The following is a 9,261-nucleotide window of genomic DNA, read 5'->3' as shown; positions in this document are numbered from 1 at the left end:
ACCGTCTTGCCAAAACTATTGTTTGTTAACAATACATTTGTGGAGTGGTTGAAACCAACATAAGTGTATGTAAACTTCCAACTTCAACTGTGGAAATGTATATATGTGTGTGTGTGTGTGTGTGTGTCAGAATTTAAAATACACTTAGGTGGGAGTCATTAAAACCTGTTTTTCAACCACTCCACAATTTCTTGTTGGCAAACTATAGTTTTGGCAAGGTATACTATAGTTTGGCACGGTGTGTGTGTGTATATATACCTCACCTGCGACACATAAGACAATTAAATTAATATGTTGACAGTCTATTAAATGAATTATCTGACTCCATAAAGATTATTTAGCAATATGCAAGAGACTATAGTTGAGTTACAGTAGTAGAAAGGTCTAGAAAGAACTAAGAAAATATTTTATTAAAATGTTTAAATGAATGGATTCGCATAAAAGGCATACGCTTAAGCTACAGTAAAAAGCATTACAAAGCATTAGTCTAGGCATGATCGGAGAGTGAGAGGGAGAAAAATAACACAATTAGACCCAACCAAATAATGAGAAAATTAAAAGATAACTACTTGACACATTGGAAAGAATTAACAAAAAAAACAGAGCAAACTAGAATGCTATCTGGCCTCAAACAGAGAGTATACACTGGCAGATTACCAGACCACTGTGACTGACCCAAACTTAAGGAAAGCTTTGACTATGTACAGACTCGGTGAGCATAGCCTTACTATTGAGAAAGTCTGTCTTAGGCAGACCTGGCTCTCGAGAGGAGAGGACCACAAAATGACGTGGAAACTGAGCTGCACTTCATAACCTCCTGCCAAATGTATGACCATATTAGAGACGCATATTTCCCTCAGATTACACAGATCCACAAATAATTTGAAAACCAACCCAATTTTGATAAACTCCCATATCTACTGTGTGAAATACCATAGTGTGCCATCACAGCAGAAATATTTGTAACCTGTTGCCACAAGTAAAAGGCAACCAGTAAAGAACAAACACCAATGTAAATACAACTCATGTTTATTTATTTTCCCTTTTGTACTTTAACTATTTGCACATCGTTACAACACTGTATATAGACATAATGACATTATGGGTTCTACGGCCATGTTGTTAGACACAAGGCAATGACTTGACTCATAGCACACGCACATCTATACATACAGATAGACTTAGCCATATGCACTTCGCAAATATTATGTGAGTAACAGGTGGCAGTTCCTTTTGTCTAGCAGTCTGTATACATAAAAAAGCACATTCTCAAAAGTAACCTACATCTCCATCACAAATTGATGTAGAAATGATTGAGTTGCAAGGGAAGAAATAATTAACAAATCATCGTCACATAATCAACATCCTACATTTTAGGAGAAAGCTCCTAATCTACCTTATGCTGCAAGTAGACTCGAGACGGTCGGTCCCTCTCTAAATCCCAACATCTCTGCATAGTCGAGAATGCTGAATTCCTGAGAAGACAAATGATTTTGCATATAGTGTTGATGAGTCACTTCGGGGGCTGGGCAACCCTACAATAGCACACCAAAGATTGCAATAAACTGATCAAATAAAGACAGCCCTTCTACAAACCTATTTCACACCATAAGCCTGCGGAATTTGCATGACAACTTTTCTTTCATTTTGATTTCGGCACAAATGGAAATGTGACACTCACTCGACCATTGATTGATGTTTCAGCATTGTCTCAGTGAAGAGTTTGGCGTGCGACATGCATGTGCAGTTTCAAGCCTGCTAGAGTTAACGGCAGGCGGACTAGCAATATTCACTGTTTTAATATAGATAAAGCCTAAGCTGGAATGTGAAGCTAACTACAAGCTGGCTAGCATTAGAAAACCCAGAGTAGAACTAGCTTGCATCGTAGTATACCCCTCGGGACAGTCTGATTTCAATTGTCATACTTTGGACCCCCTCCTCTCTCATTTTTGGCTTGCTCCCCTGTCCTCTCCTTTCTGATCCTAACCCAACATTCCCATTATCTGCCTCGGAGCAGATGGCTAGGCTAGAAGTAAGAGTATTTGGGTATTAGGGTTAAGTGATCAAGCTCCTACTTCCCCACCTGGCTTCCCAGCCTCCTGGGCCCATGCTCTCTCTCTCCCCCTCAGACATCTTGGTTGATTGTGCTCAAACACAATCATCATTAAATAAAACACCCAATGACATCTGCACGCAACATAAACATAGATGGTCTTTAATGGGATATTCTTTGTAAAAAAAAAAAAAAATGGATCTACTGTTCTCGCAGTAACAGCTTAACTCTTCCATTGACGCAGTACACGCTGAGTGTACAGAACATTAATGACACCTGCTCTTTCCATGACATAGACTGACGAGGTGAATCCAGGTGAAAGCTATGATCCCTTATTGATGTCACTTGTTAAATCCACTTCAATCGGTGAAGGGGAGGAGACCGGTTAATGTCCACCACCCAAAGGACATCCAGCTAACTTGACACAACTGTGGGAAGCATCGGTGTCCATTTAGAGTCTATGCCCCAACGAATTGAGCCTGTTCTGAGGGCAAAAGGGGGGGTGCAACTCAATATTAGGAAAGCGTTCTTAGTGTTTTGTAAGCTCAGTGTATAGGGAAGAATCTCACGCAATCTAATCTGGGAGAAGGGATTCCAGTCCACAGACTAACTCCTTTCCCAGTAAGCGTTGACCAATGATGGTACTGTGGTTCACAGCAGATTCATGATAATGCATGTGCTCCAGTGGGCTGTGTGATGATCCAATCCCTCTTACAATGTCATAACGTCGAACTCCTCCCTCCTCTCGTCTGGCAGTTTGGCACACTTACATGCAAATTAACACACACTGCAGGCACACATTTTGTGGTTGGATTTCAAGTCTGCATTGGAATGATAAGGAGCATGTCCATGGCATTAAATTAGAGGGTTTAGGGGGTTTGCCTGTTTTGTAAGTTCTGATCCATCCCATGTGTGACACATGGGCTGTAGCCAAGCCTGTAAGCATGATGGTGACTGTTCTTATTTTCCATAATGCAGTTGGGATATATGATTGATGATACATGTGATATGAGCTGAAGTATGCCAATTTGTCGCTGCAGAGCCCTAACAAAGGAGGTCGACTATGATGAAATATCGTCGGTGGTAGATGAAAGCAGGACTGGCTGCAGGACAGACATTTGTATTTATTGAACATAATCCATTTATTGGAGGCTGTCACAACAACTTGACAGAAAGTGTATTCGGAATATGTTAGATAAATGATTCAGAATGTATTTGGACAGTGAAGCTAAACATTTTAATTGGTTTCTATGCTCCAGCATGTTGGGTTTGAGATCAAATGTTTCATTTGAGGCGACACTACAGAATGTCATCTTTTATTTGATAAAAAAAAGACATGTCTGTTTTACAGTTTAGAAGTCATGACTTCAAATGTCAAATACTTAAGTATTTGGACAAATTCACTTACAGTGTATTAAAGTAGTAAAATGTTTAGTATTTGGTCCCATATTCCTAGCACACATTGACTACATAACGCTTGTGACTTTACAAACATTTTGGATGCATTCACAGCTTGTTTTGGTTGTGTTTCAGATTATGTTTTGTCCAATAGGAAGTGAGTGGTGAATAATGTAGTGTGGCCTTTCGGAGTCACTTTTATTGTTAGTAAGAATAGAATGTTTTTGAACACGTCTAAATTCATGTGGAAGATACCATTGTTATGCATAATCATGAATTAATTGTGAATGATAAAAAGTGAGAAATAGGGAAATATATCATAACAAACCCCCCCACTCTTCCCTTGTTACTGGTATTGGTGAGAGGTTAGCATGTTTTGTTGTAACCTCTGTAACTTTATTCATGATGCATTGTTTTTCTTAATCATGGCATTATCAGCATCTTATCTGCTCACTTAGAAAGAAAATTACTCCAGTCATCATTCACCAAAAAACAATAATTGCAAAGTTAAATAAACCATACCCCTCGATACACAAGGACCTCTATTAACAAGGTGTATGGTTTGTTTGAGTTTGCAATCATTGTTGTTTGTCTTTTTTTATTTAACCAGGCAAGAGCAAATTCTTATTTACAATGAAGGCCTACCCCGGTGACGCTGGGCCAATTGTGCGCCAATTATGGGACTCCCAATCATGGCCGGATGTGATACAACCTGGAATCGAACCGGGGACTGTAGTGATGCCTCGTGCACTAAGATGCAGTGCCTTAGATCGCTGTGCCACTCGGGAGCCCTAGACATTTAGTGCCTTCAGAAATTATTCACACTTGTTGACTTTTTCCACATTTTGTTGTGTTACAGCCTGGCCAACACACAATAACCCATAATGTTACAGTGAAATTTATTTTTTTCTAATGTTCTACAAATTAATTAAAAATGAAAAGCTGAAATGTCTTGAGTCAATAAGTATTCAACCACTTTGTTATGGCAAGCCTAAATAAGTTCAGGAGTAAAACTTTGCCTAACAAGTCACATACGTTGAATGGACTCACTCTGTGTGCAATAATAGTGAATACAAAGGTTTATGTTTGGGGCAAATCTAATAGAACACATTACTGAGTACCACTCTTCATATTTTCAACCATACTGGTGGCTGCATCATGTTATGGGTATGCTTACTCCGGGTTAAGTTGATGGTAAGCTAAACCTCCTACAAATTTCTGCACTGAAAAAAATATTACCACCTTTTAAAAACCATGTCTATCTTTATTTCCCAAACACAATTCAACACAATCACAGTAGCTTTTTTGTATTTTAATCATATTAACCATCTCTTAGCACAGGCTTAACATATAACAAACAGTTTGTACGTTTTTATTAACACTGTTAACATAGACCAGGCCCTGTTCTTAACTCATATCACAGTGATAATGCCTTGCATTACACCTGGGAAGAAAACACTTACATTTGCCATTGGCTCAACTTACCCCAAGGTGAACATTTTGACTATATTTAGCCCATAAAGCTACAATGATGCACTTTCATGTTAGGTTTAGGACCTTATATTGAAGCTTATAGAGACCCCAATTGTTCAATGTATAGAACAATCTTAAAAGTATCTACTTTGGTTTAGATACAAGCACCATGGAACCTCTAATGCAATACATTTATATAACTTGGTGAAAATTTGTTTTTGGACCTAACTTGCTTATCACACTTTCCATGTGATTTCTTCCTTCCAGACTCCGAGAAATTCAGATTTTTTGGTCAAATTATAAACATTTTGTATTGTTTCCTAGAAACAAGGATGGCTCAATTTACCCCTTTGGCTCAATTTACCCCCCTGTACCTTACTGCCACCTCATGTAAAACATTTAATCTCAAATCCAAAATGCTGGTGTTTAGAGCCACATTAGTGGCTCTAAAAGTTTTGCTTCACTGTCCAAATACATACGGAGGGGAGAGTCCATTTTTAGACAATCTAAAAGTGGTCATATGTTAATAATTTTGTGGCTGGTTTCACTAACATTGATAGTAAGCAACGTTATTATAGAAAACAAAAACTGAAACTAAAATAAAAACTACAATTTTAAAATCAATTTTGTAAACTGAAATAAAAATAAAAACAAAAAACATTTGGAAAACTAAAACTATACTGAAACTATTACCTTTTGCTGCAAAACGAACTCATAAAATAAAAACCCACATAGATTATGATTAGTTAGAGTTTTTTTCCCTACATTTCTGGGGATTTAAGCTTTTTTTCTAATGCTGCCAGTAGATGGCGATGTTTCAAAGAGGCCTAGTTTGTGAATCACTATCACTAGCTATCACTAGCTAACAGGGAAGAAATCTGAGGGCGAGCACAGAACTTGGCTGGGCCAAGCTAGAGCAGCTTGTGACGTTGCTGGAGCCATTAAAAATTCACACTGACCACCTTCAAACTGACAGTCGCTGTCTGATGTGGTGCCGTGCCTTCTCAAACTTGAGGCACACTTGACAAAACAGTTGACACAGGTCCTCCTGAAGTCACTGTGTGAGCACTTCTCACATGCAGCTTGGCTGATGGACCCAAGTGTGTCTCTGGTACCTCGCTCAACAGAGATGGAGCCACTGATGAGGGAAGCAGAGTCTTTTGTACTTCAGTAAATCAGGGAGTACAGCCGTGGAGCAGCAGGACCGCAGAAAGATGCCAGGAGGATGAATGCAGCAAGCATCTCGACCACAGTGCTTCAGAAATATAGCTTCCTCACATTGAAGATTGTGTCTGAGGTCACTGTCCAGCCAGAGGGTCAACCTGGCAGAGAGCATTAAGTGCTCCGTGTGAGGTGAGGAAATACCTGGAATAGGTAAAGGGTGGCATGTTTACAGAGTCACCTCCAGTTCTGGCAGGCAAGGCTGTTGATCAAATCAAATCAAACTTTGTCACATGCGCCAAATACAACAAGTGTAGATCTTACCGTGAAACGCTTACTTTACAAGCCTTTAACCATTTGATTTGATCCAAAGCTGCGCTGTGTGGCACTAGATCTGGTTTCTGCCCCTGCATCCCAAGTGTTCTTAGAGAGAAAACAGAGAAACTGAAAGACCCCCTTTCTGTAACGCCATCTTCTATAAGATAAACCAGAACACACACACACAATCTGGCTGGCTGGGAACTGTTATATGGTTGTTGTTGCGGCTGTTTTTATTAAACCTATATTGAAGGGGTTAATCAGTGATACATAAGCATAACATGCCAGATGTGCCATGACTTCATTTGTAGGTTTTTCCTCTTTCTGTCAGATAAAGGTAAAGATACTTTATTCTTCTTACATCTACTACTGAAGTTAAAAAACATTGGATTGGTGTTAACATGGGCAAGAGTTTCCTTCCACCCTATTTCTTGCACCAGTCTAGGTGCTTATTCTTTTAAATCCAAGTCACAATAGGATTGATTTATAATTTAAATCTAACCAAACCTATGTCCTGGCCCATCACCATATGTATTACTTCTTCCCCAGTGGCAGGAAGTGACATCCCAAACTGGCAAACTGTCACGATTGTTTGAAGCATACTCGGACCAACTTGCAGCGTGATCTGGGTTCCACGTCTTTATTTAGTGAAACACACAAAACAATAAAGCAAGAACGAAGACGCACTGGAGGCTCCTGCCCTGGAGCTGGAGGTTCCGGACCGTGGACCGTCGCAGGATGTTCCGGCCCGTGGACCGTCGCAGGAAGCTCTGGACCGGGTACCGTCGCCTGAAGCTCTGGACCGGGTACCATCGCCTGAAGCTCTGGACTGGGGAGGCGCACTGGAGGCCTGATGCGTGGGGCCGGCACAAGTGGTACCGGACTGGTGACGCGCACTTCAGGGCGAGTGCGGGGAGCAGGCACAGGACGTACCTGACTGGGGAGGTGCACTGGAGGCCTAGTGCGTGGAGCCGGCACAGGTGGCGCCAGACTGGTGACACGCACTTCAGGGCGAGTGCGGGGAGCAGGCACAGGTGGCGCCAGACTGGTGACACGCACTTCAGGGCGAGTGCAGGGAGCAGGCACAGGTGTCGCCAGACTGGTGACACGCACTTCAGGGCGAGTGCAGGGAGCCGGCACAGGTGGCGCCAGACTGGTGACACGCACTTCAGGGCGAGTGCGGGGAGCAGGCACAGGACGTACCTGACTGGGGAGGTGCACTGGAGGCCTAGTGCGTGGAGCCGGCACAGGTGGCGCCAGACTGGTGACACGCACTTCAGGGCGAGTGCGGGGAGCAGGCACAGGACGTTCCGGACTGGGGAGGTGCACTGGAGGCCTAGTGCGTGGAGCCGGCACAGGCGGCGCCAGACTGGTGACACGCACTTCAGGGCGAGTGCAGGGAGCAGGCACAGGACGTTCCGGACTGGGGAGGTGCACTGGAGGCCTGGTGCGTGGAGCAGGCACAGGACAGTCCGGGCTGTGGAGACGTACTGGAGACCTGGTGTGTATAGCCGGCATCAATTGTACCAGAACTTTAACACACTTTGCACGGCAAGTGCAGGGAGCTGGCACAGGACGTACTGGGCTGTGAAGGCGCACTGAAGACCTGGTGTGTATAGCCGGCATCAATTGTACCGGAACTTTAACACACTTCGCACGGTGAGTACGAGGAGTTGGCACAGGACGTACTGGGCTGTGAAGGCGTACTAAAGACTTGGGGCGTAGAGCTGACACAGATGGTGCCGGGCTCCATCATAGAAAATAAAGGCTCTCTATGGTCAGGACATGACACAAACTATATGCCTACAACACAGAAATGGCTCATAGCCTCCCACGCATAATAAAAAAATGAAATAGAAACATTTTTATCAAACTGAAACTAAATAAAAACTAGTAAATCGAACTGGGATTGAAACAAAATTACCTTTAAAAGTCAAGTGCAGGACGATGTTGGTGTGGTTTGTTTGAATCCCGGCCTGAGTTTACTTGGGTAATAAATAACATTTAGTCCATGTCTTTCTGGAGACGTGCAGTTAGCGCCTACGGGGTCTTTATCGATGCTGTGGGGTGCATCAGGGTATCTATCCCTGCCCTGTCTGCCCAGCAAGTACCCATGGAGGCCTAGCGACTGAGAGGTGAGGTAGTCATAGACATAGTGGTCCCCAATGTGAGCTACGCTGGCGGCTGGCACACCACTTTTCTCTAGTGTCTGGCAGAAGATGGCTGGGTCAGGTTTGGCTATACCGGGCCTCCTCTGAGGTGAACAGGAAGCTGAAGTGAAACAGCAGGCCACAGCCTCTTAGAATCCCCTCCAGACGATTGTCGAATTTGGACATCAAACCCTGCTTCAGACCCAGGGAGGAGATGCTCTCCAGGGTCTTCCCTGAGTCTGGACAAAACCATGCCAATCAGGTGTTCAATAGTAAGATATTGAGAATGGTTTAGAATAGAACATGTCTAATGCATGCAGGTATACGTGATCATTTTGCGCAAATTATGTCACAGAATATTTTTGGAGATGTCACATGAATTATGCAACATATTGTAAAGCTGATAAACTATTTCTGAATGAAAGTACAGTTATTATAATCCTTTCACCTCCCAGTTATCAGGAGCTGCAGAAGCTGTGATACAGGTTGGGTGCCAGTGTGTCCAGTAGGGGTACTCAACACTGGGAAATGGTGTCCTGGACCACCCCCATCGATAAACGATGCCAAATTAAGCACAAAAATGCTCTGCTCATCAAATGTCCACCCTCTACCTACATGTACATATTACCTCAATTACCTCGACTAAGCTGTGCCTCCGCACATTGACTCTGTAACTGTACACCCTGTATATAGCCTGGCTACTGATCT

The 9,261-nt window shown here is 42.7% G+C and overlaps 1 pseudogene; it reads right to left on the bottom strand.

Annotated features, from left to right (window-relative positions):
* Positions 1-8,109: 8,109 nt before the first annotated feature.
* On the bottom strand, positions 8,110-9,104 carry LOC110493214 (annotated as a pseudogene).
* Between the last annotated feature and the right edge of the window lie 157 nt (positions 9,105-9,261).

This window comes from Oncorhynchus mykiss, chromosome 17 (genome assembly GCF_013265735.2).
Source record: "Oncorhynchus mykiss isolate Arlee chromosome 17, USDA_OmykA_1.1, whole genome shotgun sequence".
Lineage (NCBI taxonomy): Eukaryota > Metazoa > Chordata > Actinopteri > Salmoniformes > Salmonidae > Oncorhynchus > Oncorhynchus mykiss.
This window is presented reverse-complemented; position numbering and strand designations above follow the sequence as displayed.